Source organism: Lissotriton helveticus, assembly GCF_964261635.1.
Source record: "Lissotriton helveticus chromosome 1_1 unlocalized genomic scaffold, aLisHel1.1 SUPER_1_unloc_78, whole genome shotgun sequence".
Taxonomy (NCBI): domain Eukaryota; kingdom Metazoa; phylum Chordata; class Amphibia; order Caudata; family Salamandridae; genus Lissotriton; species Lissotriton helveticus.
Window position 1 is genome coordinate 309,688 of NW_027611723.1, and position 25,142 is coordinate 334,829.

At 50.5% G+C, this 25,142-nt stretch overlaps 2 protein-coding genes across 2 annotated transcripts in view; one reads left to right on the forward strand and one right to left on the reverse strand.

Annotated features, from left to right (window-relative positions):
* The window catches only part of LOC144806474 (uncharacterized), an 87,516-nt gene extending 69,174 nt beyond the window's left edge, over window positions 1-18,342 (reverse strand). The window contains exon 1 of the mRNA XM_078672830.1: window positions 18,255-18,342. The gene's annotated coding sequence lies outside the window, so the exon portion shown is untranslated. The remainder of the gene's footprint in view (window positions 1-18,254) is intronic.
* Window positions 18,343-18,572: 230 nt separating this feature from the next.
* The window catches only part of LOC144806481 (ribonuclease inhibitor-like), a 247,136-nt gene continuing 240,566 nt past the window's right edge, over window positions 18,573-25,142 (forward strand). The window contains exon 1 of the mRNA XM_078672836.1: window positions 18,573-18,628. The gene's annotated coding sequence lies outside the window, so the exon portion shown is untranslated. The remainder of the gene's footprint in view (window positions 18,629-25,142) is intronic.

The window sequence follows — 25,142 nt, forward strand, 5'->3', positions numbered from 1 at the left end:
TTTATGGCGTAATACCGAAATAAAGATTTTGAAGAAGAACATACCTCGAGTTAAGATTAGTATTCACACGTGCTCCAAATAATGTTTTGGGTCATATATTTATGAATGTAATAAAAGTCTCTCTCTCTGCACGAAGTCACATGTAAATAATGGTTTCAGCACCTAGAAGATCACTGATGCCTGGGTGCTACATTGAAACTTGGGATAATTACGACGCACAATATTTAAGCGTTTTGGCAAACAATGTTTATGTTATCTTTGTTTAATCCCTAGGTCTGACGGTGATGCAGTACTTTTAGCTTGCTCCAGTCATAGACCCACCAGGTTGTATAAACCATACCCCTTAGCTCACCTCTGGGCACCCAATGAGTTTATGAGCACTTTCTGGTCCTGAAGAATTGCCTTTAGGGCATGAAACATGTTGACCATGTCTGAGGGTTGAAATGAGGCCATACTAATGGTATTTTTGGTCCTCAATACCCCTCATTTCACTTTTTAATAAAGTGGCTAGCCACACGAATAAAGGTTACTTTGTGGACTACCCAACTTTTTTTAAACTCACATTTCGCTCACTACCTCATTTTTCTAGGTCCCTCACACACTAGCAAATCACGGCAAGGAACAAAAGATCTCCGTAAAAGAGTAACACGTGTTGTTACCCGTCAGGCATTGCAGCGCCGGCTTGACGTAGGAGCAGGAAGCCGATGATGTAAACAACATCACAAAAGGCTGAATGAGACATGTCATCCAGCCCATTAGTTGTGTGAGGCTTCTTAGTTCCGACAAGGAACTTGCTGACTTCCCAAACCCCTTTTGCTTTCACTAATTATTTCGGGAGAGAGACTATATTACAGGCTTATACCTAGGGGAACTTTGTACAACCTTTTTGCTACATGTTCTTTGGACAGGTACACTGGACCCCTCTAAACATTGTCCCTTTTCGTCCCCCTCTTTGTTCATATGTCTCCATTATTGCGCCACTGTGTATTTCATTGGATGTGTGTGTTAAGTAGCTGCTTTACACGCAAGCCCCTGGCTGCCTTCCTGCTCCAGCCATGCTACCCCCCGGAGAACTGGTAGTCCCAGTTCTCACAGGTGGCAACTACTACCAGCAGTGCTCTGGCACCAGCATGGAAGCAGTTTTTGCGCCAAATCTTGCAAATACCTATATGAACTATGTGGAGCAAACATTTACTCTCAACATTGACAATGTGTACCGCTCCAACATTAAATGTTGGGAGCAGTACATAGATGACATCTTTCTGATTTGGATAGGAAGTGAGACAGACTTTGACAATTTTGTCACGTACCTCAACACCATCCAGAACCATCTCACATTTACATCCATAGTACATAAATACACCATTGCATTCCTTGATTTAAATATCAATCATACCAAACTAAGACAAGACGGTACTAAGGAGGCACAAACAAGCCTGCTAACGAATCAGAAGTCAGCATGTACGAAGAACATTGACACAAGCCAATGACAAATATGGGCAGGGTTTGGCTTCTATTCTCGAATACAGCATGCCTCGCAGAGCAGCGCATGAGCTGCCCAAGCTCGACCTAAAAAGGCAGTTCTCCTTTTCTTTGTTTAAACTGCACCTGCAATGGGGCTCTTTGACCTGCCTTTCACCTTGGCTGTTGGCTCTGGCAGCAGGCATCATGTCACAACTCACTGTAATAAGTCATTACGTCTAATTGTGGCCAACCGCAATAAGAAAACAACAGATCTACTCTACTGTAATAATGTATTAGATTCCAGCTGAGGAGTCACTGTGCCCCCAGCAACATACTATAGAGAATATGAAAGGGAGGTCGCTGGGAATGTTGATGCCACCTAAATAAAGTGAGACTTGATATGTCCCTCTCTCTTTCTTCAGATCTTTTTCCTCTAGAAATTCTTCTTCAATAGCTGATAAGGATGCACTTATTGAAACACATTTCCTTACTGCACTGCTTAAGTTGCTATACCACAACATGAATATATCTAGGAGTTACCAGAAATCATATACACGGTTTTAATACTTAAGCTACATAACATTTTGGCTACAAGTAAAAAATAACTGATTGTTAATACTAAAGATCTCACATTTTTCATTAACTAGATGCCACAAAAGTTTAAAAAAACACTGAGGGAAAGAAGATGGAGTGCATGACCAAGAACTGTAACATAAATAAAATATCCCTACCATATGTAAACAGTATATTGCAACTCACTGGGAGGTCCATGACTTTATTTTGCAATATCCTTTTAACGTAAACCAGGGGGTAGTTCACAAAGTATTCACACATTTCGAAATATATCAGCAAATGTGTACTATTATTGTCTGTTGCAAATTCCTTTACCACAATAAGTAGTTCTGTCTTCTACATGGTACAGTTGTGTACAGCACCCAAAGAGATGAATGCCTCATAGTAACAAAAGCAAAACAACAGTTAATGGACAGAATGCAGAACAATGTCATACATTCACCCCAGTACAGAGATCTGGGCCTAAAGAGATCTGGGCCTAAATCCATCATTTTTTTGCACTCCACACCACCCCAGTTCAGACATGGCCATATGCAAATCAGCCTTGACCCTGTGCCTCATGGGGAAACCGGTCCTAGGATGCTTGATTCCGGTCCAGGAAAGACATGGCTTGGCAGTTCGGGCTGGACTGTTCCAATGAGGCACAGGGTCAAGGATGATTTGCATATGGCCATGTCTGAACTGGGGTGGTGTGGAGTGCAAAAAAACGATGGATTTAGGCCCAGATCTCTGTACTGGGGTGAATGTATGACGTTGTTCTGCACTCTGTCCATCAACTGTTGTTTTGCTTTTGTCACCCCGAGTGGGATGGGTATGCTCAGACGTGAGTTCCATGCTCTCCACACCACTGGAGTCAAGCTATCCTTGCTGAAGAAGGCTGATAACCAGAAACCGGTCCTAGGATGCTTTATTACAGTCCAGGAAAGACATGGCTTGGCAGTTCGGACTGGACTGTTCCCATGAGGCACAGGGTCAAGGCTGATTTGCATATGGCCATGTCTGAACTGGGGTGGTGTGGAGTGCAAAAAAACGATGGATTTAGGCCCAGATCTCTGTACTGGGGTAAATGTATGACATTGTTCTGCATTCTGTCCATCAACTGTTCTTTTGCATTTGTCATATTAACAAAAGCCATACCACAGAATGCTTGAATAACAAAGTGTTTAAGAAAAAATAACACAGATAGGAATTCCTTATAATGACAGCTGATTGACTCCAAGCGGAAGCTTCAGATCTTGAGGTAAAGCAAATGGAAGTTCAATCAATCAATCAACAAAATTTGTATAGCGCGCTACTCACCCGTAAGGGTCTCAAGGTGCTGAGGGGGGGGGGGTCGCTACTGCTCGAACAGCCAGGTCTTGAGTTGTTTCCTGAAGGAGAGATGGTCCAGGGTAAGCCATAGGTGAGTGGGGAGGGAGTTCCATGTCTTGGCTGCCAGGTAGGAGAAGAATCTTCCTCCGAAGTTGGATTTCCGAAATCATGGGACGGAGGCGAGGGCGAGGCTGGCGGATCGGAGCTGGCGGGTGGGTGTGTAGAATGTGAGGCGGCTGTTGAGGTACTTCGGGCCCATGTCGTGGAGAGCCTTGTGTGCGTGGGTGAGGAGTGTGAACGTGATCCTCTTGTTGACGGGGAGCCAGTGAAGGTCTTTCAGGTGGGCAGAGATGTGGCTGCGGCGAGGGATGTCCAGGATGAGTTGTGCTGAGGCGTTCTGAATGCGCTGGAGTCTTTTCTTGAGTTTGGCTGTGGTTCCAGCATAGAGGGTGTTCCCGTAGTCCAGACGGCTGGTGATGAGGGCCTGGGTGACCGTCTTCCTGGTTTCAGTGGGGATCCGTCGGAAGATCTTTGGGAGCATGCGAAGGGTGTTGAAGCAGGATGATGAGACGGCGTTCATTTGCTTCGTCATCGTGAGGGAGGAGTCCAGGATGAAGCCCAGGTTGCGTGCGTGGTCCGTTGGTTTGGGTGCGATGCCCAGGGCAGGGGGCCACCAGGAGTCGTCCCAGGCGGAGGGAGATGGTTCGAGGATGAGGACTTCCGTCTTGTCTGAGTTCAGTTTGAGACGGCTGATCTTCATCCATTCTGCGACGTCTCTCATTCCTTCCTGGAGGTTGGCTTTGGCGGTGGCGGGGTCGTTGGTGAGGGAGAGGATCAGCTGGGTGTCATCGGCGTAGGAGATGATGTTGAGGTTGTGTTGGCAGGCGATGGCTGCGAGAGGGCTCATGTAGACGTTGAAGAGGGTGGGGCTGAGTGAGGATCCTTGTGGGACGCCGCAGATGACTTCGGTGGCTGCGGATCGGAACGGGGGGAGGCGGACTCTCTGGGTTCAACCGGCGAGGAACGAGATGATCCACTCCAGTGCCGCTCCTTGGATTCCGGTGTTGCTGAGGCGTTGTATCAGGGTGCGGTGGCATACGGTGTCGAAGGCTGCTGAGAGGTCCAGGAGGATGAGGGCAGCCGTTTCCCCGTTGTCGAGCAGGCACCTGATGTCGTCGGTGGCTGCGATGAGGGCGGTGTCGGTGCTGTGGTTTGCTCGGAAGCCGGACTGTGAGATCTCGAGGAATGTGGAGAGTTGTCTGTTGATGGTCTTCTCGATGACTTTGGCTGGAAAGGGGAGGAGCGAGAGTGGGCGTATGTTCTTCAGGTCCATGGGGTCTGCGGTGGGTTTCTTCAGGAGGACGCTCAGCTCGGCATGTTTCCAGCTCTCCGCAGGTTTGCAGGTGGCGTTCTTGAGGGCGGTCATGTGTTCTGCTGTCTGGTTGTGGCGCCAGGCTTTCTCGAGGGTGCGGCTGGTTTTCTTGGAGTTTTTGAGATCGTTGGTAAACCACGAGGCTTTCCTGCTGCCGGGTCTGCTGGGAGGGTTCTTCAGTGGTGCGAGTTCGTCGGCGCAGTCGGTGAGCCACTGTGTGAGGTTGCGGGCTGCTTCGTCGGGGTCCGTCGTGTTGGTGGGCGGGTTCTGGCTGAGGGTGGTGGCGAGCTGGCCAGCTTCTGCGGGGAACCTGTTGCGGGTGGTGGTGGGTCGTGGTTCTCCTGAAGTTGAAGTGGACGCAGCTGTAGTCTGTCCAGTGTAGTCCGGTGAAGTGGCTGAAGGAGATGTGCTTGCTGGAGGAGAAGACGGGGTCAAGCGTGTGGCCGGCGTAGTGGGTGGGGGTGTTCACCAGTTGCTTGAGTCCGAGGTTGGCGAGGTTGTCCAGCAGGGTGGCGGTGTTGCAGTCCTTGTTGTTCTCCAGGTGGAAGTTGAGGTCCTCTAGGAGGATGTAGTCTGAGGAGGTGAGGGCGTGTGGACTGACTAAGTCTGCGATGGCTTTGCTGAATTGTGTGCGTGGTCCCGGGGGTCTGTAGATGAGGGTGCTTCTGAGGGTGGTCTTGGGGTCTGTGTGGATCTGGAAGTGAAGGTGTTCGGCGGCGGTGAGGGTGTCGTCGGAGTTGGTCGTGATGCGTATGGTGTTTCTGTGGACGATGGCGATGCCTCCTCCGGTTTGGTTGACGCGGTCCCTCCGGGTGATCTTGTAGCCATCCGGGATGGCTATGACAATGTCGGGGGCCGAGGAGGCGTTCATCCAGGTTTCCGTGAGGAAGACGACGTCTGGTGATGTTGTGTCGAGGAGGTTCCAGAGTTCCACGGCGTGCCTGTAGACGGAGCGGGTGTTGAGCAGGATGCACTTGAGGTGGTTGGTGCTGGTGCTCAGCTTGGCGGGTGCGGTGCAGGTCCGGAGGCAGGTGAATTGGCAGGCGAAGGGTCCGTGTGTGCGCCTCGGGGTGGCTTGGTAGCTGGCGGTGTTTCGGCCGGCGTTGAGTGCGTTGAGGGTGGCGGTGTCGTAAGTTCGTCGGGTGCGTTGGCATCGTCGAGGACCAGGGGTCCTGGCGCTGGGCGCGGTCTCGGCGCACAATCGGCGTGACCGCTGCGCGTACGCGCGGGCTTCATTTGAGGCGAAGTGGGAGGGAGGAGCAGCTGGGAGGCGGTAGCGGGGCGGCCAATGGGGTCACAGAATACAAAGGGGGCGGGGCCGCGAGGGAGCAGCGGTGGGGAGCGGGGGGGTCACACCAGGGGTAAAATATTGACAAAAAACGCAAAAACTACTGACACAAGAAAACACTAAAATACAATACAATTATGAAATGGCAAAGATGAGGGCAACAGCGGGAGGAAAAAACGAGCAGCAGCGAGGGGGCACCGACAGCTGGTAGGCCGTGCGGCGTGGGGGTGTCCTGGGGTCAGGTCACACTCGCCTATGCCGCGCGGGCTCCATTTGAGGCCAAGTGGGAGGGAGGAGCAGCTGGGAGGCGGGAGCGGCCAATGGGGTCACAGAATACAAAGGGGGGGGGGCCGCGAGGGAGCAGCGGCGGGAAGCGGGGAGCGGTCACACCAGGGGTACAATATTGACAAAACACAAAAACTACTGACAGAAGAAAACACTAAAATACAATACAATTATGAAATGGCAAAGATGAGGGCAACAGCGGGAGGAAAAAACGAGCAGCAGCGAGGGGGCACCGAGGTCAGGGACGAACCTGTGGCGCTGGGGCAGAGACGCGCCTACAGCTGGTGGGCCGTGCGGTGAGGGGGTGTACTGGGGTCAGGTCACACTCGCCTACGCCGCGCGGGCTTCATTTGAGGCCAAGTGGGAGGGAGGAGCAGCTGGGAGGCGGGAGCGGGGCGGCCAATGGGGTCACAGAATACAAAGGGGGCGGGTAATTAATGTAAGCAAGGGCAATTGCAGATGTGCCTGGTGGTCTATACACCCAAGTAAATAAATAAATCTGCAGGTCTCCAAGAATAAGGCTTGTTTTTATAGTTGCTCCTACTTATTTGCAAGACTTGTTTTCCTGCTAGTGAGAGGCTGATTGCACAAACGTGTTGAGAGGGTGCTGTAATTAGCACACACACACATGCAAATGCCATGTGGAAATCGGTCCTCATAGCACGCTAGTCCTCACAGTGGTGTGTGTCTTGTTTTGGCAGTGGTTACCAACACTGGGAGGAGCTACCAGTGTATGTGAAAAAATAAAACGCACACACACTAAAAATACTTAGATTTTGAAATGTACCGATTTATGCAAAGAAGAGGAATCCCAAAATGACCCGGGTGCAGGTTTTTGTTTCTGCGCATGTTTGGAATGTGTCACCTGGAAGGTGAGTGAAGGCCCTCGAGGGAGTGAAACGCTGGAGAAGGATGTCAACAAGCAGCATTTCAGTCTGGCATAATGAGTGGCGTGCCTTGGAATTCCTGCCACGGACGCCCGAGTCTCATGACAACGAACAGATGCCCCTCTGACCCACATATGAATGTGAGGGGAGGCTACCAGCAGCACAACATGCGACAGACAGGGAACCCATCACTCGAAGCTCTGCGTAAACATAGATCCGAGTAACGCTGCAGGACTGCGCCACAGCAGAGGTTCAACCTCCAACAAGATATCCCCACCCCAGGTCTTTTAATACTTGATTTTTAATAAAATATTGCCCAAGGCATCAGATGCGTGCCATGTGTCCCACAACGTACACCAAGCCAAACATAACAGCATTTAGACCAGAAGCAACACAGAGTAGCCTGTCCACATGTTGACAGAGTGCACACTATACGTCTCCCTGCTACAATTAGGTTCATAAAAAACGAGACAATTGTTGCCTCTGGCCAAGAAATAGCGCAGAGAATAAAAGCAGAACAATAACTGCAGAGATGAACCCTGGTGATTCCAGAGATACGTAGTTACTTGGACTCCATTATAGCTATGAACCAAAAAGGAAGCACCACGGAGATGAGTCCATCTTTACACGCCATCTTTACACGCCAGGCCCAGGCAGCAGTGACAGCATGCGGCCCCCTCTGACTTCACGCAACTGACAGGCAAGCGAAACTACACCCACCCTCCCTTCAAGCAAACGCACACAAGAAAAAGAAAATGAAGCTGTAGCAGACATTTATTTATGCGAAAGTGGGACAGTAAATCATATTTTAATAAAATTAAAATAAAACACAATCAGTGTATTTGTATCCTAATTTATATAGTGCTGGGTCTTGGTGATAGGTGCTCCATTAACAGATTCGCAATACTAAATGTAACAGAAAACAGAATACGGTGTCACCAATAACCCTGATGAGTTATTACCAATAGTCTTCTCCACTTTCCCTTGCCCCCTCCCCCATCAAGCCCCTACATGTTGAAACAAGCACTCAGCCCCTTTAAAGTTTTTTAAACTATGGCTCCAGTTTGATCTTGAACACATTTTAATAACCATCTTGCTGCTGACATCAACCCCGGATAAAAAGAGAGCAATGGAGTGCAGCAATGGAGTGCAGCAATGGAGTGCAGCTATGGAGTGCAGCTATGGACTGCAGCAATTGACTGCAGCAATTGACTGCAGCAATTGACTGCAGCAATGGACGACTGCAGCAACGGACGACTGCAGCAACGGACGTCTGCAACAATGGACTGCAGCAATGGACGACTGCAGCAATGGACGACTGCAGCAATGGACGACTGCAGCAATGGACGACTGCAGCAATGGACGACTGCAGCAATGGACGACTGCAGCAATGGAGTGCAGCAATGGATCGCAGCAATGGAGTGCAGCAATGGAGTGCAGCAATGGAGTGCAGCAATGGGCGACTGCAGCAATGGACCGCAGCAATGGAGTGCAGCAATGGAGTGCAGCAATGGACGACTGCAGCAATGGACTGCAGCAATGGACTGGACGACTGCAACAATGGACTGCAGCAATGGACCACTGCAGCAATGGAGTGCAGCAATGGACTGCAGCAATGGACTGAGGCAAAGGACTGCAGCAAAGGACCGCAGCAAAGGACCGCAGCAATGGACTGAGGCAATGGACTGAGGCAATGGACTGCAGCAATGGAGTGCAGCAATGGAGTGCAGCTAAGGACTGCAGCAATGGAGTGAGGCAAAGGACTGCAGCAATGGAGTGCAGCAATGGAGTGAGGCAAAGGACTGCAGCAATGGAGTGAGGCAAAGGACTGCAGCAATGGAGTGATGCAAAGGACTGCAGCAATGGAGTGAGGCAAAGGACTGCAGCAATGGAGTGAGGCAAAGGACTGCAGCAATGGAGTGAGGCAAAGGACTGCAGCAATGGAGTGAGGCAAAGGACTGCAGCAATGGAGTGCAGCAATGGAGTGCAGCAATGGAGTGCAGCTATGGACTGCAGCAATGGACGACTGCAGCAATGGACGACTGCAGCAATGGACGACTGCAGCAATGGACGACTGCAGCAATGGACGACTGCAGCAATGGACGACTGCAGCAATGGACGACTGCAGCAATGGACGACTGCAGCAATGGACGACTGCAGCAATGGAGTGCAGCAATGGATCGCAGCAATGGACTGCAGCAATGGACTACTGCAGCAATGGAGAACAACAATGGACGACTGCAGCAATGCACGACTGCAACAATGGACTGCAGCAATGGACGACTGCAACAATGGACTGCAGCAATGGACTGGACGACTGCAACAATGGACTGCAGCAATGGACTGCAGCAATGGACTGAAGCAATGGATCACTGCAGCAATGGAGTGCAGCAATGGAGTGCAGCAATGGACTGAGGCAAAGGACTGCAGCAAAGGACCGCAGCAAAGGACCGCAGCAATGGACTGAGGCAATGGACTGCAGCAATGGAGTGCAGCAATGGAGTGCAGCTAAGGACTGCAGCAATGGAGTGAGGCAAAGGACTGCAGCAATGGAGTGAGGCAAAGGACTGCAGCAATGGAGTGAGGCAAAGGACTGCAGCAATGGAGTGAGGCAAAGGACTGCAGCAATGGAGTGAGGCAAAGGACTGCAGCAATGGAGTGAGGCAAAGGACTGCAGCAATGGAGTGAGGCAAAGGACTGCAGCAATGGAGTGCAGCAATGGAGTGCAGCAATGGAGTGCAGCTATGGACTGCAGCAATGGACGACTGCAGCAATGGACGACTGCAGCAATGGACGACTGCAGCAATGGACGACTGCAGCAATGGAGTGCAGCAATGGATCGCAGCAATGGAGTGCAGCAATGGAGTGCAGCAATGGAGTGCAGCAATGGGCGACTGCAGCAATGGACCGCAGCAATGGAGTGCAGCAATGGAGTGCAGCAATGGACGACTGCAGCAATGGAGTGCAGCAATGGAGTGCAGCAATGGAGTGCTGCAATGGAGTGCTGCAATGGAGTGCTGCAATGGAGTGCTGCAATGGAGTGCTGCAATGGAGTGCTGCAATGGAGTGCTGCAATGGAGTGCTGCAATGGAGTGCTGCTTAGGACGACTGCAGCAATGGACATTAACCCACTGAGTTATCAGTATAAAATACAGTTCTGTAATATGCAGCAGACTCTCTGCAGGAGGCGCATTAACCCACTGAACTATCCATATCAAATACAGCCCTGTAATATGCTGACAGACTCTGTACAGGAGGCGTATTAACCCACTGAGCTATCCATATAAAATACACTCCTGCAATATGCTGGCAGACTCTAGGCAGGAGGCACATTAACCCACTGAACTATCCATATAAAATACAGTCTTGTAATATGCTGGCAGACTCTCTGCAAGAGGTGCATTAACCCACTGAGCTATCCGTATAAAATACAGTCCTGTGATATGCTGACAGACTCTCTGCAGGAGGCGCATTAACCCACTGGGGTATCCATATAAAATACAGAACCTATAATATGCTGACAGACTCTTTGCAGGAGGCACATTAACCCACTGAACTATCCATATAAAATACAGTCCAGTAATATACTGACGGACTCTTTACAGGAGGCACATTAACCCACTGAGCTATCCGTATAAAATACAGTCCTGTAATATGCAGCTGACTCTCTGCAGGAGGCACATTAACCCACTGAGTACTCCATATAAAAAACAGTCCTGTGATATGTTGACAGACTCTCTGCAGGAGGCGCATTAACCCACTGAGCTCTCCATATAAAATACAGTCCTGTAATATGCTGGTAGACTCTCTGCAGGAGGCACAGTAACCCACTGAGCTATCCATATAAAATACAGCCCTGTGATATGCTAACAGACTCTTTGCAGGAGGTGCATAAAACCATTGAGCTCTCCATATAAAATACCGTCCTGTAATATGCTGACAGACTCTCTGCAGGAGGCGTATTAACCCACTCAGCTATGCATATAAAATACAGGCAAGTAATATGCTGACAGTTTCTAATAATCCAAATCTGACCGACACTGTGCTACTCCCATTGGCATGGTCCGATCACAGTGCCATTTTATTTGAACCGAAAGGGTCAAAAGGCCTTCAACCGAGGCCTGAACCCATAAGGAAGATTGCAAAAAGAGCCTGGAAAAATGCAGATTGTTTGAAGAGAACCTTGCACCCTCTCCCCTCTGGGGTGGACGAGGCTACGTCGGCCTATACAGATTGGAAAGACGTGGCATGCAACAAATTAGTTCCGGTTAAACATTGGACCCCTAAATGGGCCCAAACCTCAGCCCCCTGGTACTCAGATGATTTAAAAAACCTGAAACAGCCTGTAAAAGATTATAACGGGCATGGAGGAAAGGGTAAAAAAGCAAGGATAGAGAACTGTATAAGCTCAGTCTCAGAATCTATAAGGAACTATTGCTGGAAACAAAAAAGAAAAACAAATTTCTCGAGCTAAATCCAGTCTCAAAGAACTCTTTAAAAGTATTACTAAACTTGCCGCACCAGCCCATAAGAGCTTATGTAGTCCTGAATTGTGCGAAAAATTGGCTCCTTTTTTCCAACAAAAGGTAGAATGTATTTTTTCTACATTCACTTTAGCCCAAAAAGGTGAAAGAGTGCAGCCACCTAAAATAGAACCTAATAGACCCAACCCTACACCAGTTTTAGAGAAATTCTCATTGCTAGAAACATCAGACTCAATCAATCTTTTGAACTCTTTTCGATCAGGGTCAATAGACCCATGTCCGGCGTTTGTATTGAAATTAATCCCGGAAGTCATAGGGTCAGCTCTTACCCCTTTGCTCAACACCATATTCACCACCGGCATATTTCCCAGGGACTGGAAGAAGGCCTCTATCCTCCCTCTATTAAAAAAAAACAACTCTGGTTCCTAAGGACCCAAGTTGTTATAGGGCAATTTCAAGGCTTCCGCCTCCTGCAAAAATTGCTTACAAAGCTATGAATACCCAGCTCGATTTATTTCTTCAAACCAATAATCTACTCGACCAGTCTCAATACTGGTTTAGAGGCAAACACAGCACGGAGCTGGCCTTATTTAAATCTACAGAGGAAGTGAGGGAGGCCTTGGACTGTGGAGGCAAGGCAATACTGATTATGCTAGATTTGTCAGCGGCCTTTGACACGGTCCATCATGAAGCTCTGATGGACCGGCTGTGTGAAGCAGGGGTACAGGTTGCTGCTTGGAACCTCCTGCAGTCCTTTCTATCTGAAAGAACACAAACAGTTGATATGGACGACAACAACATGTCAAAGCCGTTTTCCCTCTCTTGTGGGGTGCCTCAGGGCTCATCGTTAAGCCAGACACCTTTTAATGTGTACCTGATAACTCTGGCATGTTTAATAAGATCCTTTGGCTTCCAACTCACCTCCTATGTGGACGACACTCAAATTGTCTTATCTCCTAGAGATGGGGATAAAAAGGAAACTGGGGCATGTTTTCATGATTGTCTGAAATCCATCTCAGGGTGGATGTCGACCAACTGCTTGAAACTAAATTCGAGCAAAACAGAAGTCATCATATTCGGGAATAACCCACACCTATGGACACCAGACTGGTGACCAGAAGATTTTGGTATTTGCCTTGCCCCCACCGGGAAAGCAACAAATCTGTGGGTGTTCGTGCATAACAAACTTATGTTTAGTGACCACATAAGCACGGTGGTGTCAGCTTGTTTTCTGATACTCAGAATCATAAGAAAAATAAAGCTTTATCTTCCAGAAGAAAGTCTCAGGACGGTGGTCACGGCACTTGTTATGGCACATCTGGATTATTGCAACAGCCTCTGTCCGAATGCCCAAAAACAGCACATTAACAGGCTTCAGATCACACAAAACACGGCGGCCAGGTTGTTAACAGGGACACCTACATTTTGTCAAAAAAGAACTAATACAACTACACTGGCTCCCTGTGAAAGAAAGGGTACGCTTTATGGGCCTCTGTATGGCATTTAAAGCCCTCAATGGAATTGGCCCGACCATCTGAGTCAAAGATTCAAATGATATGTTCCTGGAAGGACTCTTCGGTCCACAGTAGCAAAACATGTCCTAGTTCCTATATTTAAACAAGCATTTACAATGCAATAGGTCTCGCATTTGTAAAAGTTAGAGCTAATGGCATTTTAAATGACAAACCTTTTATTTATATATATATAATATAAAGGGAATTTATAAAGCGCCTGGTGACGCCTTCTCGGCGTGTCCCCGCGCTTATGTGTTGGTTTTGAAACCAAAACAGATAAATAAAAGGCATTGTCATTTACAATGCCAATAGCTTAATCTCTCGCAAATGTGAGACCTATTGCATTTGCAATGCAATAGGTCTTGTATTTACGCGTGTTTGAGCTATTGACATTACAAATCACAATGCGTTTTATTTATGTTTCAAAAACCAAAACATAAATAAAAGGCATTCTCATTTACAATGCCAATAGCTCAAACTTGTGTAAATGCGAGACCTGTTGCTGCTCTGTCAACCGCTGATAAACATTAGTTGTATTGCCCTTAAAATGATAACAGTGAGCGTGCATTACAATCAAGTCTCTGATATGCAAATTGAGTAAAGACTGTCACAGCAGACACCTCCTGCTCAAGTATTTTCTGACACTGGTATTTGTGAACTATCCATAAAAATATAATCTCTGCAAAACATGCATTAACCCAATGAGCTGACTTGAAAGGACTTAAACCAACACATTACAGATCTTCGCAGCTCACATATTTTTGATACGGGAACCGAGAATAGCAGAAGTCGATATGTGCAAAGCAGGCGCATTAGCCCCACTAACATCCTTTCTAGGATTATAATCTTCACCATCCTCATGACACATACTTTGCAGCCCAAACACCCCTGCTTCCTTACCCTACATTGATTTTGAGCCTCCACTTCAGACAGAATTTTATAAAGTATGCACATTAGCCCACTGAGCTACATTACTATACACTGCATTGATGGGTCATGCTCAGGCAACTTGATGATTCACTGAGCAGTTTATGGTAAACTACTACTCGGCAAAGATGCATTCATGCCACTGATTAGGCCATGTACGAACTGAGTTGCAATCCGCCGCTTTAAGTTAACACATTCAGCTTTGTTCTTCTGAAGGACACGTGTTTAACTATAATCTTCCACAAACTCGGTTAACCAAGATAAAAACAAGAGATTAAAGCAATTTGGCAGAACGTGAGAAGAGCAGCAGAGCTAAAACAACCGAACATCATCTGAATGAAAACTTGCCGGTTGAATGGGCCTCTTGTTGTTTGGGTCTCTGCAAATGACCTCCTCCTTTCCTGGCACTTATTGTTTGCAATTATATCTTTCACTTGTGACAGCAGCTCCTGTTGCTTCACCTGTGGCAGCAGCTCCTGTTCTAGAGACTGCCTCCAAATTGTCCAGGGTTGCCACTTTAGAGGTGGAAGAATGTTTTTCTGGGTTGCACATGTGCCAGAAACAGATAAAAAAAACTGGCTTTGGAGTTGTGCAGAGCAACAATGCTTTGATATTCACTTGTATTTTCAATAGGCGATGGTGATGCACATAACATGGACCCTCTTGACGGGTGCGTCTACAGTGAAGTGTTTAGAGAGAATTACTTCGCGAACGTTCTGTTCAAGCTCGGAACTCGTATTTCAAAATAATAGAAGTACATTTTTGCTCGACAGAAAACCGTGTGCATTGTTTGCGAGTGGCTGCGGGTTGATTTCTGGGGGTGGGGCTGGTGCATATAATTAAAGCTACATGGCACGGCACACTTGAAGTATTTAAGGCATTCCTGTTCATGCTCGGAACTTGTATTAGTGGGGTCAAAGTTATTTCAACATTCATTAGATAAGTGACATGTTCACTCGGGAATCATGAAAACAATTAAAGGAAAATAATATAAAAATATACTCGTGGCTATGTACGTTGGCTATCACTATTATAAAAGCGTGTTAGTAACTTAAGACTTTGTGTCCAAGTGGTCGCATGCCACGGCAATGCCACTACGACCATTTCTAAAATTTACATTTTGACGCTACAAGTCACAGAATGGAACATACGGTTTGGGGAAGAGGTCATGAAAGAGCCTGACGCAAGGTGAAGCACATCACATGGGGCCTCTTGACGGGTGTGTTTACAGTGAAGTGTTTAGAGACAATTGAAAGAGTTCTCCATCGCCAGCCTCGGCCAGACCCACACGGGAGGAGGAATGAGGGGCCATCACATGCCGGAATAGAAGGAAGCGCGAACGCCGATATGATAGCCCACAAAAATATTCAGTGAGTGAAATCACCTGGGAGAGAACCAGGCACCGAAAGGAGGGGCATTTACAACAAGCGCAGCAGCGAAACCCCGAAAGTTAAACCATTTGTAACCGGACACAACACAGATGGCAGGCTGCGTGCGCTGCTGACTTTGGAGCTGGAGAACAGGGTTCCGATACTCGGCGTGGGCTGCATTATTTACTTATTAAAAAATAAACAAGAATCTCGGAGGGGGGTGGGGAGAGATAAATAGAAAAAAATAATACACATGGAGACAGATACAATTTTTAAAAAGCACGGTTGAGAGGGACAAATGTACCATCTGAAACCAAATACAACAAACGGTGCAAAGAGGTGGCTCAATAATAACGCTGCTGACTTTGGAGCAGGAAAACAGGGTTCGAGCCTCTACATGGGCAGCATCATTTAAGCCTGATTTAGTTATGAATAAATTAAAGGTAAATAAATAAACAGGTTTAGGTAAGTGCAGGAAGCTGCCACATGTGGAAATGCCACAAGAAAAAAAGTAGTCCCTAAATAAAGAGATAACAGCCAGCAGCGTATGTTAACTGTATTTGTCCCATGCTGCTTCCTCTAGAAACCAAAGAAAAAGGAAGTGATGTATCGGACCACAAGCCAACAATGCGCAAGATAAGAACAGCAATGCCAGATTCCACCAATGGCAAGCGACAATACAAAGACAAATGCAATGGGTGGAGTTTCAGTAGTAATACTGATTACTTGATGCCTCGCAGAGGCAGCGCATGCGCTGCCCTATACGAGACCTAAAAAGCCAGTTGGGGAGCTCGGAGTTTCATCACCTGGAATGATCTGCCGTTCCATTTGAGAAATTCAGCAGATCTCCTCTCTTTTACAAGGGGCTGAAAACATGGCTGTTTACTCAGTGACATCATTTCTCCTGATATGCAGTGCATAGCGCCAGGACACCTCAGGGTAACCGTTGCACTCTAAAAGTTTAATTAACATAACATGTACTTGCTGCCTTTCCTTTCTAACTAGAGCTCGGCTGATTGTGGGCCTTTTGAAAGTATGTATGTTATTCACAGTGCCCGTCAAGGGCGGCACTTAACAAATACTTTCAAATGGCATACAATCAACCCCAAAGCTGTGCTCTATTTAGAAAAGAAATGCAACAAGTCTACAGACATGAGGTGTGCTTTCAGAATCATCTGAAAGAACAAGTACGTGCTTTTAAACTTGATGCATTTATTTTCTAAATACAGCTCAGCTGTGTGGCTTATTGTGTGCCTTTTGAAAGTATTTATGCTAAATGCAGCCCTTGACGGACGCTGTGATTAACATAAATACTTTCAAAAGGCCCGCAATCAGCCCTGCAGCCGTGCTGCTTTAAGAAAAGAAATGCAGGACGTTTAAAAGCACAACGTGTGCTTTCAGATGATCCTGGATGTTGGTGAGTGGTAGTGATGGAATTCATGGAGAAGAAGGAGATGGGGCGCCAAGAAAGACTGTTGCACAGTGTGCGACACGTGCTAGGGCTATCCCTGGGTGGGAGTGTTAGCCCCCTCCCGAAGGTCGGGTCTAGTTGCTCCCCTGATCACAGCGTACGTCATGGGCTGCATTTAACATAAATTCTTTCAACAGGCAAACCATCAGCCCCGCATTTAGAAAAGAAATGTAGCAAGTTTTATATAGTGGGAACTCAACCCAAAGGTATTGGAGCGATTTACTGGATTTTTTTATTTATATGCCTGGGGAGATTCACTGATTTGCAGAAAATCACAGAATGTTAGTCTGACTCGAGACAGAAAACCCATCTCCCAAGTTGGCAGCTCGAGCATTAAGCCACAACCTCTACCACAAGACCGGAAGCATTTACAATATGATATACAACTTTATGCAACGAACAACCATTGACAAAGCCAATAATCCTGGCTTCTTGTAGGTGTAAAGATACTTGTATTATATATTTGGATGCAATGACAGAAGAAGCGAAATATCAGTCGGGTGGCACACTATGCTAAACTATCTTAATTGCTTTGTAAGCCACGCCCTTCATTACATTGGTCACACCTTTTGAGAGACACCCTAGTGTTTTCATCCCACTTAAAGGCCGGGTCTACATGCGTGGCCAGGTTCTTGACATAGCCTTGGCTGCAGCACAGAGAGACCTTACTCTCTCGCACACAGAGGATAAAAATAGAGGGAATATTGCTTGTGTGGTTTTGTAAATAAATGAGTGACTGTGTTTATGAAATCATCTCCACATTTCCCAGGTGTTGGAAGCCCTGGAGTAATGTTGCAGCCAAGGCTCCTTGGATCGACACAAAAAAATATTAACAAAGCCAAATAGCTCTCAGATAACATGAGAGTTATTTGGCTTTGTCAATGCTTTTTTAGACATAATGCAAAGCACGCAAACTGCTGTGCAACATGACAAAGAATAACACAGTCCAAGGCCGCGGTGCACTCTGGGGTGTCAGCGCTTTGCTCTGTTTGACTTTACTTTGAGCTGTATTCACAGCAGCCGCAGTGCTGTGCAGCATGGCTAAACAAACATTGGCAAAGCCAAGAGACTTTGCATGGGTGAAATCTCTTGGCTTTGCCAATGATTGTTCAGGACTTGTGCTCTGAGGACATAGATACATAATTCACGAATGGTTATAAAAATGCAGATCATAAACTGAGGCTTGTAAAGGCCTCGAAGAGCCTCCAGGGGGAGTCAACACAGGGTCTGTGGGATCGATGCTCGAAGGATGAGGGTCGATGACAGAGATGAACCCCCCCCCCCCCCTCAGCCTCCCCGCTGACTCACCAGGCCTCACAGCGCCTGGAGTTGAAGCCTCCGCTTCGAGGCGCCCCGGGGGCTGCAGCTCCACTGTCTGCGAGGAGCACTTCCTGGCTGCAGCCACGGAGGACGTCACTTCCGGAGGTAGTCAGTGTAGATCTGCGCATGCGCTGAACTCGGGTCACATGTTCGTGAAAAGATCGAATATTTACAACTGCGCATGCGCGGACCTTCAGCTACTAGTTAGGATCAAGACAGCGGTTTAGGGGCCTGCGCATGCGCGGCACGACCAGTGTGCAACCATGACAGCTGCCCGCTGGGTCTGCGCATGCGCAGAGGGACCAGTATAGTACCCCCGACCTCAGGGTTTGCTGCAGACAGAGCAGGATCCAGGTGCAGGGGTGAGTGCAGCGTCATCACTGTTTGTGTTTATGGGATTTCACAGCACCAGAGAGATGTGAACCAGACCCAGAATGAGGGGGGGTCACTGGACACCCGGGGGGGGGGGGGGATTCTATGGGGGCAGAGGGGAAGGATTCTATGGGGCCACCTGGGGGGGAGGGGCAGGAGGTGAAGGATTCTATGGGGCCCCCTGGGGGGGACGGGCAGGAGGTAAAGGGTTCTATGGGGCCCCCTGGGGGGAGGGACAGGAGGTAGAGGATTCAATGGGACCCCCTGGGGGGAGGGGCAGGAGGTGAAGGATTATATGGGGCCCCCTGGGTGGGAGGGGCAGGAGGTGAAGGGTTCTATGAGGCCCCTGGGGGGTGGCAGGAGGTGAAGGGTTCTATGAGGCCCCTGGGGGGTGGCAGGAGGTGAAGGGTTCTATGAGGCCCCTGGGGGGTGGCAGGAGGTGAAGGGTTCTATGAGGCCCCTGGGGGGTGGCAGGAGGTGAAGGGTTCTATGGGGCCCCCAGGGGTGGGGGCAGGGGTGAAGGATTCTATTGGGCCCGCTGGGGGGGGAGGGGCAGAGGTAAAGGATTCTGTGGGGCCCCCTGGGGTGGAGGCAGGAGGTGAAGGGTTCTATGGGGCCCCCTGGGGGGGATAGGCAGGAGGTGAAGGGTTCTATGAGGCCCCTGGGGGGTGGCAGGAGGTGAAGGGTTCTATGAGGCCCCTGGGGGTGGCAGGAGGTGAAGGGTTCTATGAGGCCCCTGGGGGGTGGCAGGAGGTGAAGGGTTCTATGGGGCCCCCAGGGGGGGTGGCAGGAGGTGAAGGGTTCTATGAGGCCCCTGGGGGGGGATAGGCAGGAGGTGAAGGATTCTATGGGGGTCCCTGGGGGGGAGGGGCAGGAGGTGAAGGGTTCTATGGGGCCCCCTGGGGGGGGGGAGGGGCAGGAGGTGAAGGGTTCTATGGGGCCCCCTGGGTGGGAGGGGCAGGAGGTGAAGGGTTCTATGGGGCCCACTGGGGGGAGGGGCAGGAGGTGAAGGGTTCTATGGGGCCCCCTGGGGGGGAGGGGCAGGAGGTGAAGGGTTCTATGAGGCCCACTGGGGGGTTGGCAGGAGGTGAAGGGTTCTATGAGGCCCCTGGGGGGGATAGGCAGGAGGTGAAGGGTTCTATGAGGCCCCTGGGGGGGATAGGCAGGAGGTGAAGGATTCTATGGGGCCCCCTGGGGGGAGGGACAGGAGGTAGAGGATTCAATGGGACCCCCTGGGGGGAGGGGCAGGAGGTGAAGGATTATATGGGGCCACCTGGGTGGGAGGGGCAGGAGGTGAAGGGTTCTATGAGGCCCCTGGGGGGTGGCAGGAGGTGAAGGGTTCTATGAGGCCCCTGGGGGGGATAGGCAGGAGGTGAAGGGTTCTATGAGGCCCCTAGGGGGGATAGGCAGGAGGTGAAGGGTTCTATGGGGCCCCCTGGGTGGGAGGGGCAGGAGGTGAAGGGTTCTATGGGGCCCACTGGGGGGAGGGGCAGGAGGTGAAGGGTTCTATGGGGCCCCCTGGGGGGGAGGGGCAGGAGGTGAAGGGTTCTATGGGGCCCACGGGGTGGGAGGGGCAGGAGGTGAAGGGTTCTATGGGGCCCCCTGGGGGGGATAGGCAGGAGGTGAAGGGTTCTATGAGGCCCCTGGGGGGTGGCAGGAGGTGAAGGGTTCTATGAGGCCCCTGGGGGGTGGCAGGAGGTGAAGGGTTCTATGAGGCCCCTGGGGGGTGGCAGGAGGTGAAGGGTTCTATGGGGCCCCCAGGGGTGGGGGCAGGGGTGAAGGATTCTATTGGGCCCGCTGGGGGGGGAGGGGCAGAGGTAAAGGATTCTGTGGGGCCCCCTGGGGTGGAGGCAGGAGGTGAAGGGTTCTATGGGGCCCCCTGGGGGGGATAGGCAGGAGGTGAAGGGTTCTATGAGGCCCCTGGGGGGTGGCAGGAGGTGAAGGGTTCTATGAGGCCCCTGGGGGGTGGCAGGAGGTGAAGGGTTCTATGAGGCCCCTGGGGGGTGGCAGGAGGTGAAGGGTTCTATGAGGCCCCTGGGGGGTGGCAGGAGGTGAAGGGTTCTATGGGGCCCCCAGGGGGGGTGGCAGGAGGTGAAGGGTTCTATGAGGCCCCTGGGGGGGGATAGGCAGGAGGTGAAGGATTCTATGGGGGTCCCTGGGGGGGAGGGGCAGGAGGTGAAGGGTTCTATGGGGCCCCCTGGGGGGGGGAGGGGCAGGAGGTGAAGGGTTCTATGGGGCCCCCTGGGTGGGAGGGGCAGGAGGTGAAGGGTTCTATGGGGCCCACTGGGGGGAGGGGCAGGAGGTGAAGGGTTCTATGGGGCCCCCTGGGGGGGAGGGGCAGGAGGTGAAGGGTTCTATGAGGCCCACTGGGGGGAGGGGCAGGAGGTGAAGGGTTCTATGGGGCCCCCAGGGGGGTTGGCAGGAGGTGAAGGGTTCTATGAGGCCCCTGGGGGGGATAGGCAGGAGGTGAAGGGTTCTATGAGGCCCCTGGGGGGGATAGGCAGGAGGTGAAGGATTCTATGGGGCCCCCTGGGGGGAGGGACAGGAGGTAGAGGATTCAATGGGACCCCCTGGGGGGAGGGGCAGGAGGTGAAGGATTATATGGGGCCACCTGGGTGGGAGGGGCAGGAGGTGAAGGGTTCTATGAGGCCCCTGGGGGGTGGCAGGAGGTGAAGGGTTCTATGAGGCCCCTGGGGGGGATAGGCAGGAGGTGAAGGGTTCTATGAGGCCCCTAGGGGGGATAGGCAGGAGGTGAAGGGTTCTATGGGGCCCCCTGGGTGGGAGGGGCAGGAGGTGAAGGGTTCTATGGGGCCCACTGGGGGGAGGGGCAGGAGGTGAAGGGTTCTATGGGGCCCCCTGGGGGGGAGGGGCAGGAGGTGAAGGGTTCTATGGGGCCCACGGGGTGGGAGGGGCAGGAGGTGAAGGGTTCTATGGGGCCCCCTGGGGGGGATAGGCAGGAGGTGAAGGGTTCTATGAGGCCCCTGGGGGGTGGCAGGAGGTGAAGGGTTCTATGAGGCCCCTGGGGGGTGGCAGGAGGTGAAGGGTTCTATGAGGCCCCTGGGGGGTGGCAGGAGGTGAAGGGTTCTATGGGGCCCCCAGGGGGGGTGGCAGGAGGTGAAGGGTTCTATGAGGCCCCTGGGGGGATAGGCAGGAGGTGAAGGATTCTATGGGGGTCCCTGGGGGGGAGGGGCAGGAGGTGAAGGGTTCTATGGGGCCCCCTGGGGGGAGGGACAGGAGGTAGAGGATTCAATGGGACCCCCTGGGGGGAGGGGCAGGAGGTGAAGGATTATATGGGGCCACCTGGGTGGGAGGGGCAGGAGGTGAAGGGTTCTATGAGGCCCCTGGGGGGTGGCAGGAGGTGAAGGGTTCTATGAGGCCCCTGGGGGGGATAGGCAGGAGGTGAAGGGTTCTATGAGGCCCCTAGGGGGGATAGGCAGGAGGTGAAGGGTTCTATGGGGCCCCCTGGGTGGGAGGGGCAGGAGGTGAAGGGTTCTATGGGGCCCACTGGGGGGAGGGGCAGGAGGTGAAGGGTTCTATGGGGCCCCCTGGGGGGGAGGGGCAGGAGGTGAAGGGTTCTATGGGGCCCACGGGGTGGGAGGGGCAGGAGGTGAAGGGTTCTATGGGGCCCCCTGGGGGGGATAGGCAGGAGGTGAAGGGTTCTATGAGGCCCCTGGGGGGTGGCAGGAGGTGAAGGGTTCTATGAGGCCCCTGGGGGGTGGCAGGAGGTGAAGGGTTCTATGAGGCCCCTGGGGGGTGGCAGGAGGTGAAGGGTTCTATGGGGCCCCCAGGGGGGGTGGCAGGAGGTGAAGGGTTCTATGAGGCCCCTGGGGGGGGATAGGCAGGAGGTGAAGGATTCTATGGGGGTCCCTGGGGGGGAGGGGCAGGAGGTGAAGGGTTCTATGGGGCCCCCTGGGTGGGAGGGGCAGGAGGTGAAGGGTTCTATGGGGCCCACTGGGGGGAGGGGCAGGAGGTGAAGGGTTCTATGGGGCCCCCTGGGGGGGAGGGGCAGGAGGTGAAGGGTTCTATGGGGCCCACTGGGGGGAGGGGCAGGAGGTGAAGGGTTCTATGGGGCCCCCAGGGGGGTTGGCAGGAGGTGAAGGGTTCTATGAGGCCCCTGGGGGGGATAGGCAGGAGGTGAAGGGTTCTATGAGGCCCCTAGGGGGGATAGGCAGGAGGTGAAGGATTCTATGGGGCCCCCTGGGGGGGAGGGGCAGGAGGTGAAGGATTCGATGGGGCCCACTGGGGGGGAGGGGCAGGAGGTGAAGGGTTCTATGGGGCCCCCTGGGGGGGGAGGGGCAGGAGGTGAAGGGTTCTATGGGGCCAACTGGGGGGAGGGGCAGGAGGTGAAGGGTTCTATGGGGCCCACGGGGGGGGAGGGGCAGGAGGTGAAGGGTTCTATGGGGCCCCCTGCGGGGAAGGGGCAGGAGGTGAAGGGTTCTATGGGGCCCGGGGGGGGGCATGAGGTGTCGCAGAGATGAAATAGAGGATGGCCTAGGGCCTGCAGGGAGCCTTGTCATGACTCTACTGGTCCGACGGCCTTTGGCATGTTCCCTAAGTGCATTGGCTGGGGGAAGTGCTGAGGGTGCTGAAGGGGAGGGCGATTAAATGCCCTTAATACATGGCTATAGACAATGGAGCGCGGGACGACCGTGAATAGGCCAATGTCTTAAACTGTAACTACCAAAATACATGACTATATCATCGGTTTGTTGGTCTCGAAACGCACACCTGTGTTACGTTAATATGTAAAATCTTAAATAAAGTAAAAAAATAATAATAATGAATACCGACAGAAGACACATTGTTTTCTGTCTCTATATTTCGGCAAATATCAATAAAAACTGAAAGGGGGAGCCTTAGTAGTAATGAACATCACAAAATTATCTCCACATTAAAATACTCAATATTTTACAATTGTCTTTATTACATATATTCCATTTTCCACAATTCATTGGTCTAAGAGGTTTTAAAGAATAGGGCAATCTAGATGATATCTCTACTTCACACTAGGTAATATTTTTGCAGAGAAAAGTGAGACATCTGTACTCTTGCAGCAGGTACCGTTCATTTGCTATCTGCAGCTCCGACGTGACATCATACTATATTTGCCTAGCATTGAAGAGATTCCCACCTTTAGTTTACTAGAGGCCAAAATTGCTATTTTACAATTACCCCAGAGCGGCAGAATATCTGCAATAAACAAGGTTGTCGTTGTATATATCCCAGACACGATTAATAAGCTGTGGGTAGCCTGTGAGGGGGATCTGGGCCCCTGGAAGATGTTCTCTTTCACGCGGAGGATGGCTAGAGAAGGTGCGCTTTCTACCGGGTATTGTATAATACCATTCAAATGACTTATTTTCATAGGGCTCCTTTAACCCACCACAGCTGTGGTGAACACAGCATAGCCCTGGCCCATCCTGCCCCAGATGTCAAATAGAGGGAGGAGATTTATTCCTCAAGACTTGCTTGTGTAGAATTATCCATCCTTTCTGGAAGGTTTGGTAAATATGTGCAGAACAGATTGAGGAAGCCTGGTCCCTCTAAGTCCTAAAATGGCACTGCAAATATCCTAGAAGATGAAGGGGCACAGAGTTGAGAAGGTCCTACAGAGATTGGCATTGGCCTTGGACAGACTGGGCAACAATCAAACACTTTATGGACAAAGCTGGTGGCCATGCAGGGTTTTAATGTCAAAAGTAGGCAAAGGCCATTATTGCCTAAAACTAAAAGACCACTAATGTTGATTCTGCTACTCAGAAGTGGTAGAAGTGCTTCTTTACTTATGGAAATATTTTAGCTCTGCTGAAAAGTGCGGGAAAGCACCCTTTCAAAATACATTGGAAGTGCTTGGAGCCTGTAAGTGCTGCTCATGTAAAGCAGTGGGTGGGAGTACATGCAGCCTGGAAGACTCTTTTGGGCTGTCTGGGTGTACATAAGTCATAGACCACAGAGGGCTTAGAACACTGGCTTTATAAGTGTGCAAATACATATGTGTTTCCAGAAAATCATAAACAGTGAAGCATTGTTATTAGTAACAGCTGATTGATGGTTCAGGTTGTTGTGCATTAACACATGCTCCAGCATGAAGTAGCAGAAGATTCCAACTAAAAACATTGTTCTAATTGTTATTATTTTTTAACCATATATTTATGGATTCTATTAAGACATTTTTCAAACACATTGGGAAGGTTATACCGTACTGACTTAAAATAAGTATTATTGTTGCTTGATGAACCCAATATCCTTATAGGTGAATCTGTTTTTTATACAATTATTTAGCTCAACATGCATATGATTGGCGTATAATAATGGTTAGAGATATTAGTCTGTCTCCCCCATGAATATGCGCTCTGGACCTCCAGGAGTCCACGGACCACAGTTAAGAACCACTGATCTACACGAATGACTTCTTACCAAATTCAGTATTCTAGCTACTTTTAGAGCAGCCTGCCTTTCTGGGTTACGTATATTTATTTTATGTTTCAGCATAAATGTGGCTTA